The following is an 8,771-nucleotide window of genomic DNA, read 5'->3' as shown; positions in this document are numbered from 1 at the left end:
TCTTTTGCCCTTCTCCTCCCAACGGTGCGATGCTTTGGGTGGAAGATAAACTCCTCCACGGGATCGCTGTCAGTGATTGGCACCACCATGAACCCATCACTCGAGCCAGAAACCGAGGTACGTCCTGGATGACTCTCTGTCCCTCACCTGCTCATTTCCACCATCGAGTCTTGTCATTAGCCTTAAGATCTACTTCCTTTCCTCCTGCTGCCACTTTCATTCAGGTGGCCGTCAGTTCTTAGTTGGATTACTATAACAACTCCCTTCTCTCTGGTCTTCTTGGCTCCAGGGTGAACCCGAGAAGTTCATAATCTCCGCAGTAGCCAGAGGGACCTTTCTACAATGCAGTTCTGACCCTTCCGTGGTTATTCATCTTTTTCAGGTTAGTGGTCAGATTTCTGAGCCATTCCTCATCTGCCCCTTGGTTACCTTCCCAGACTCACCACTCACTACTCCCAGCACCTTCCCACACTTACCTTGCTTTTGCCTGTGCCCTCGCCCACTCGTCCTTCCCAGATCAGAGTCATTCTCATGGATGACCTTCTCCTCTGCTCTAGGGAGAACAGGGGAGCCGATAGGAGAACAGGCTCTGAAGTCCAACGACTGTTCAGTTCCCAGCTTTGCCATTTACTTGCTGTGTGATTTTGTATAAGTTACGTACCCTCTCTGGGGCTCTGTTTCTTTTTCTCTTTTTTTTTTTTGAAAATGGGAATAATAAGCTTACCTCCTTCATAAAGTTGTGAAGGTTGAAGAAGTTAATATATACAAAATACATAGAATAGCATTGGACACACAACAAACACTGACTATGCTTTCGTTATCTAATTGTTGTCATTGTTATCGTTATTTTCTCTTCCAGTATGGGCGTAGGTGTCTCTCATATATGCTTCTGTTATGCTGATTGTTACCTGATCCTAGCACTTCCCACACTACATTGTTTAATCTTTACTTGTCTCCCTGTGAGACTGTGAGCTTTTCCTTTATTGAACGCAGATGCCCAGCACAGTGTCTGGTGCAGAGCAGATGTTCAAAAGACATTTCTTGAATAAATGGGTGAATACAAAGCAAGGATTTTCAAATCCTTGTAAAATGAAGTAGAAGGAGAAGATAAGAGGAGAAAAAAATTGAAAAAACAAAAAACAACAAAACAACCAAAACACTGTTAAGACAGCTTTATGCCTCTCCTTACCAAAGACACACTCTCCTCTGCACCACCAGCAATTGGGGCTTATTTTCTTCTTGACTCAGCCAGGCAGACATCAGCTGTCACCCTCAGGTCCTCATCTTTCTTTGATCCATCATGATGGGTGATCAAGAGTGATTTAGGCACCCCAAAGTCTTTTTTCTTAATTTAATTTTTATTTTATATTGGGGTATAGTTGATTTACAATGTTGTGTTAGTTTCAGGTGTACGGCAAAGTAATTCAGTTATATCTATCTATCTATCTATATGTACATATATATATGTCCATTCTTACTTCCACAGTCATAGCCATTCTGAGGATTCCAAAAGGCTGATCTCTGAATAACTGAGATGTTAAAGGCAGATCTCAGATCATTGCTGAGCATGGAACGGACCCTCAATTCCTCAAAGCCTGAAAGCCGAAAGCCGGTGTTGCGAGTTCAGTAACGCGAGGCTTCTGATTCCTGGAGTGAATCCCATTGGCAGTGGTGACAGCAGCAGGATTCACTTAATGACACTCACGGCGCCATGATGAGCTCTCTGGACAGTCTTCATTTTCTAACAGCTGGACCTTGTAGACATTTGCTAACCAAGAAGTGACACGGGCTGCTTTGGAAAGGTCATGGTCAGGTGTCTTCAAAGAAGGGACCGGACGACAGTTTGAAAAGAGTGAGGAGAGCTGAGTGGGGTGAGACAGTCTCCCTCAGATCCTAACTGTGGTGTAGCCAATGTGAAGCGCTGGAATCCTTCAACTTTTCTTCCAACAAATGTTTATTGAGCACCAACTATCTACCAGACACTGTGCTAAGCCCCGGAGACCCCAAAATGAAGAACACCAATTGCTACCCTTCAGAAGCTCACAGCCTGGGACATTCTGTCTGGGGACAGTCAGAGGCATCACCACATGACGCTGTGCAGAAGCGTCACATCTTATTCAGAGATTTAGTCCAAAGTCAGCACATAAAGTGAAATGACAAAGGGAAATGACCCCTGCAAAACCCCTGACATCAGCTCTAAGAAACTTCCTTCATTTTTCTTTGCATTTTCGCTAGAACTTCCTTTTTTTAAATTTTTTTTTTGGAGCTAAGGTATATTTTGCAGAGGGAGGGGAATAAAAAAAAGATGTCTTTCTCTTTGTTTTCTCTTCCTTTCCCTCTTTTTGTTTACTGAGCATGTGTAGTTAAATCCATGCAAGTTAAATGTGCAAATGAGACAGCCCTGCATTATCCCTAAGATGGAAGTTTGTATGAATGTACTAAGTGCTCTGAAAGCACAGAGGGAAAAGGTTCTAACTTTATCCTAGGAAATCTAGGAAGGCTGCACTGAGGAGGTGTCATTCAAACTGGTGGAGGGTTAAGAGCATTCTAAGCACAGAGAATAACATGAACAGAGGCCTGTAGATGTGGGAGAGCAGAATTTCTTCAGGGAACGATCTAGAGTTTATGTTTAGGGCAGGGAGGATGGTAGTGGAGACGACCGGGAGTGATGGGAAAAGAGAATTTCATTAGGGCAAGACCACGATGCCAAAATATTGGCTCCCTGTAAACTGATACCTAAATAAGATACGGTGACGGAGTTTTGGAGGAGAAAGGGTGGCTTTATTCTTTGCCAGGCAGAGAGGGGAACACAGCAGGCTAGCACCTCAAGAACTGTGCCCCCCTCCCTGGGGCATGGGGAGAGGTCTTAGAGTCGTGGCTTATGGTCAGGGGTATGCGATAAGGATCACGGCAGTAACAGTCTCGCATTCTTCTTTCTTCTGCAAAGTTTCAAAAGGGTGGGGTTGCTGACAAGATGAGGGTGTGTGCAGGGTCTCAGGTGGTCGGGTCTCCTAATCTTCATGAGCTTCTCTGGTCCCTTCAATCTTGCCTCAGGCGGTTTCCTGGCTTCTCCTTCCTTGATTAGCAACTGTTCACCTCTGCCCTTTGGAACTCAGGGAAGGTCATGGAGGCTGGAGTCTTGCCTGCAAGAAACGGGGGACAAAAAGGCCTCCGTGCCCAGGAGCCCCACAGGGCCCGCTTGGTTTCAACCATGAAGGACCAAAACACACCATGTGGCTGGCATAGCCGGAGGGAACACTGTGTTCACTCCCTAGCAGCCCCGCAGTCTCCACCCTCCCTTCTTATCACTGGCCACTTCCCTCCAGTGTTAACTACTTCCTGAAGTGGCCAGAGAAGCCATTCTAGGCCTCAGTCCTGCTGTGACAGTTCTGACTCACAGAGTGTTGTTTTCTAGCTGAAAACGATGTGTTTCTATTTCCTAAGCCTCTTGTCATCTAAGGATCATCAAGTCTTCTGCAGACTTTGAATCACTACTAAGCTCACTCATGACCCTAAACGTAGGTGGGTGTTGTGTCCTTATTTAGTAGTTAGACTGTGGCACAGCTGCTCTCGGGGAATCCATGGACTAGACTCTGGCCTGGATGGAAGCCTAGATGATACACTACTTTCCACTTTGTCATTCAGACAGTGAGATGGGCATCTTCCGGAATCATGGAAATATTGCCTTTTTCACTTCCCTGGAGAGAAAGGGAAATGAGTTTCATATTTAGAGCCTCTGGAGAAATTAAGGAAACAACAATGGAATTTTTGGACTAGAATTTATTCAAGATAACTTAGGTGTTCTAGCTAAAGCCTGGAGGGAGGCTTTATCAATTAGAATCAGATCAGGTCACATATAACAAAGAAACCAAAATAACAGTGTTTTAAGCAAAATAGAAATTTATTTTCTATATTTTCTTCTATATAAGAAGTCTAGGGGTAAGTTGTCTAAGGTTGATACAATCATGCACAGTGTCAGGGACTCAGACTTCAGTGTTAGTACTCTGTTATCCTCTGCATGTGGTTTCCATCTCATGGCCCTGAGTGGCTGCTCAAGCTCCAGCTATCACATCCATACTCCCAACAGCAGAAATAAGGAAGGGACAATTAAGAAGGGGGTTAAGTGGCACCTGACAACTATCCTATATAGAGATTTCCTGGAAGCTGTCACACATCACTTCTGCTTATAACACATGGGCCAGAACTTAGTGGAGCCTGGGAAATGTCATTTCTCTAGTTGACAAGGTGAGAGTAGATGCTATGGTAGGCAACTAGCAGCCTCTGCCACAAATCCCACAAGCAAGAAACCAGCACTCTACATGCGATCAGAGAGTGAACACACCCTCGCCTCTCCCCTCTGCTTCTTAACAAAGAGGCCTGTGCCTCAGAGAATCATGTAACAGCTGTAGGGGCCCTCCAGAAAGTCACTAAGCCTCACATCTGTGTGATATTTTTAGCACTGGTCTTAATGAAATGCCAGGGAAAGGCGGGGTTACCCCATTTGCTACCACCCTAGCCCTCCAAGTTTCTTGAGAACATCAGTATGGATGTTCCTAACTTTCCCCCAGACCTTCAGCTGTTTGAATGCTACAAAAGAGGTACCCAGCCTCCTTCTGAGCAATCGTGAACGTGCATTTCCTCTGTCACCTAGACAATACATATATGAGTGGCGACTGAGGTCACAGGAGGGAAGAGGAAGTAGTGGTTCAAGCGGAGAAGGGATGGTGGGTGAAGAGGGGGAAGGAAAGGGTGGGCCAGCCCAGCCCTGTACAAATATGTGAATGAATCCAGTTTCTTTCCAGGGTCCGTCCCTATCTTTGGACACGATCCCCTTCCTTTGTTCTTCATGTCCTCACTCCCCTCTAGTCACCCACCCTTAGGTCCCCCTTTGCTCTGTCTTGACCAGTCTCTCCCTCCCTTTGTCCCACTCCAAAGCAACATCTGCTGCGCTGCGTCATTAGGGAGTCCCATAAGCGATAACACTTAAATAATGGCTAATAAATCAGGCTCTCAAAATACGTTATATTTATTCACTCTCTCCTGTAAGTCTGATAAGCTTGTTCACTGCCAGAATGATCACAATAAGAGGGTGCTCCTCCCAGAAGCCATATTTACATTGTAAGATTTCTAGGCCTGAACTCAAAGATACCTTTATCACCTTCCAAAGAATCCCAGTAAAGAGAAAGGAATTAGGGGGTGACCCTGTGGGACTAGGACTGGGGCTCTGGGGCCCAAGCAGGAAGGAGGGAGAGGTAAAGTAGGGCTCACTTCCAGCACCAAACTGGGGTGTGCCTAGCAGTGTGAGTCCACACCGTGACTGGTCCATAATGAATAGATACGCAAGTGGAGATTTCATGAATGGACAGTTTGCAAAGCTGTGGGATGAGATCGAGACAACCACCAGGATGAACACGGTGGAAAACCCATGCAACCTCTCAGCCTGAAGGCGCAGGGGAAAAGGGTGGCTAGCCGCCCTGGAGAGAGTCCTGACTCTCAGAGAAGACAGGAGTTTGACAGGAGTTGTGGCGTTGGGTAGGAGACCACAGCCACTGCCTGAGCATGGCTTGGCAGGAGGGAATGAATCCCCAGACCTCTCTCTTCCCACCCACAAATCTCTCACCTGTGCCTCCCGTTGGCCAAACCCACTGGAAGCCAAAGGTGCAAGGGAGTCTGGGTAATAGTCTGAAGAGTTCAGCCTCTCAAGGGCAGGGTGGAGAAAGATGGAAAGTGGACCTGGAGGGGCAGATAGAAAATGTTTTAGCACATTAGAAGCTTATTAAAGCTTATACTTGAGTGCAGGAGACTGGTGTGCACATAATTCTAATTAGATAGATCTGACCTGGGGACTTTGCTGGGGAAGAGGGTTCCCTGCAGACGCTAAGGAAGGTAAAGTTCGATTGTTATTAGGACCACGCGGTGGAGAATTTCTAGACTTAAGGTTGAAGAAACAGAGCAGTACAGAGCAGCCCTCAAGGTCATAAATAGAAGGTATTATCTGACTCATTTTATACTTTTCAGGGGTTTCTGTCAGTCCCCTAGTACAGTCTGGAAATCCTCAAATCCTCAAATCAGCTATAAGTATTAATCAGAATAACCCATCTTTCCTCCATCCCTCCATCCCTCCCTCCCTCCCTTCCTTCCTTCCTTCCTTCCAACAAATATTGAGTCCTTTGCACGTGGCAGGCACCACGTTAGCCATCTGCTTCTGGTTGGTATCGGTTCTGGGGTGGCTCTTTGTCATCATGGACCCCTTCTCTCTCTCCTGCAGACTAGCTTTTCCAGACCCTTTTTGGGAGGCAGTGACGCTTCATGGTTGCTAAGGTTGGAAAGAAGCAAGAGGTGAAGGTTTTTCATAAGGGATAAGCCATGTGGAACATGTATTTAAGTTCAGGCATGGACAGAGGAGTAGAGGGCAAGATTGGGATTCTGGAAATTCTGGGCTAGAAGGTGAAGGCTGTGGGGCAACAAGGAAGGGAATGTCTTGGAAATTCAGTCTTATAGAGGGAACGTCTTTAAATGCCAACTCATGTCACTTTCCTTTCTCCCTCTCCACAAGAAATCAGCACGAATGTGGAGGAAAAGCTACCTCAGCAGGTGAAGAGAGAGCCCTCTCTCAGCTCACTTGATGCAGAATTGACCCTGTTTTAGATTGAAACCGGGAATTCAGTAGTGTACAAGTTCCATTCAAACAGTCCTAGAACCATTAAGAAATGCAGACAGACTCTTGGACACTTGGTATGAATTTCTGGCAATTCCCCTTGCCAACATGCCTCCCTCACCCTGTCTGCCGGCACCTGCCTATTTATCTTTCCCTCATTCTGCCAATAGTCAGTGACCTGATTTCATCATTTCCCTGGAGAACTCCTTTTCAGTCCGTCTCTCCCCTGTTCCTTAGAGCCACCGCTCTTTAATAACTTAGTATGTCTGGCCAGCCTATACTGAAGTATCTCTGAGGCATCCCCCCGAGGATTCCAATTTTTATTGAGTAGCTACCTCTTTGCTAGAAAATGTATTCCGTTGCTTTCATAATGTCTCCTCCCTTCTCTGATGAGTCTTCAAATGTCAACAGGGCCGCCATCTTGGTTTCCACTTTGAACAGCACAGTTGTCAAGAGCACTGATATCAGACTGCCTGGCGTTGAAGTCTGCTCCTGCTGTTAGCATCAAGGTGATCTTGGGTAAGCCACTTAACCGCTCAGAGCCTTAGTTTTCTCATCTGTAAAATGGGAATGCTAATCGCCCTAATTTTGTAGGACTGTTGTGGGGATTAAAGGAGTCAATATGTATAAGATTCCCATGTTTGACCCATTACATGTTCTCAATAACAGTACGCTTATACCATTACCATTTTGGGGTTACTATTATGGCCCAGGGTACAGTATAGTGCTCTTTAGGGTACAGTGTGCTGATTCCATCTGTAAACTGAGTTCTGTGCTCAGTTACAGGGGTCTTCTAAGCAAAGAGATGACTTAGTTCTCAGGCTTATCTCCATGTAAAACTCCATCTTCTCAAGAAGGGGAGACTAGGGTAGGGTTCCAGCTCTGGTCATTAAAGGCAGCTGTCGGCTTCTTCTAGAGCTTCCTTGCAATCAGAATCAACTCATGTTGGAGCTGAAGGTCCTTAGAGAAATTTTAGCCCACATTGGGCATTTCTCAGTTGAAAAAAGATGAGACTTAGAAGTTATGATCACTTGCCTAAGGTCAACTGGGACCTAGTGGCAGCCTGGGCTAGAAGCCTGGTCTCTTAACTCCCAATGCAGTGTTCTCTCTACACAAGAGGGCTTTTCACGTTTTATAGATTTCATCTATATCTATCTATCTACCTATCCATCCATCCATTTCATTGATCTGAGTCGTTTCCTCTCAAATTGCATCTTTTCCTGAGCTCACGTTTATGAAGAGGGAAAGGTGTGTGCTCTGGCTGGAGGGAGATGTAGGACCTGGACCCTGCACGCTGGATTTTCCTTTGCCTCCTGCAGCAGCCTCGAGTCTGCCCACATCTCTGTCTTATCAGTACTCTTGTGCATCTGTTTCTTTGACGTGGGGTCACATTTCAGTTTTCAAACCAGTTTTTCTGGTATATGGAGTTATGGAACCTATTCTGTTTTAAAAGGGGGTTGTTAGCTAATGCCCTCCGTATAATATATTGTAAATGGAGAAGTTTGGGGGCAGATTACCTTGAACTTTGGTCGTTACAAGGAACCTGGAAGCCAGCCTGACTCCACTAACATTGGCCAAAGTTCTAGAGGATGGGAAGGACCCTAAAGAAAACAAGCCTACACCCCACTTTCATCAACCTGAATATTTCTGTCCTCAGCTTGCAGCACACCCAGTCTCGAGTTCCAAAAATTCCATTTAATTTTTTGGCTTCTATATTCACTCAGTTACAAGCAAACCAGAAGGAGTCTTGGCACTAAAAGTCTGCAAGGAAAAGGCTGTTTCTTTTCACTTTGTTGCCCAACTCTGCAGACATTTTAGGTTCAGATAAGGTTTTGGGTGGCCAGTCAGTTCTTTCTACATGTTGTTCTGAAATGAACCCAAACTCTGCCACTTTCTGAGAATCCCTGGTCAAATCGCGGCAATAAGAAGCTGACACTCCTGATTCCGAAGCCAAGTTTTCCTAAAGGTCGTTTCTCCTCTGTGGCCCTTCTCTCAGCCTTCTCTTTAACTTCAGGTCATGGGAGGTGGGGGCGGTATAGTCTGAGCCTTTCCCTCTGACCCTGTGAACAGCTGCTTGGCGGCATCTGTGTGTATGGTCTGGTTGTTCACTTGA

Source organism: Tursiops truncatus, chromosome 11 (assembly GCF_011762595.2).
Source record: "Tursiops truncatus isolate mTurTru1 chromosome 11, mTurTru1.mat.Y, whole genome shotgun sequence".
Classification (NCBI taxonomy): domain Eukaryota; kingdom Metazoa; phylum Chordata; class Mammalia; order Artiodactyla; family Delphinidae; genus Tursiops; species Tursiops truncatus.
This window is presented reverse-complemented; position numbering follows the sequence as displayed.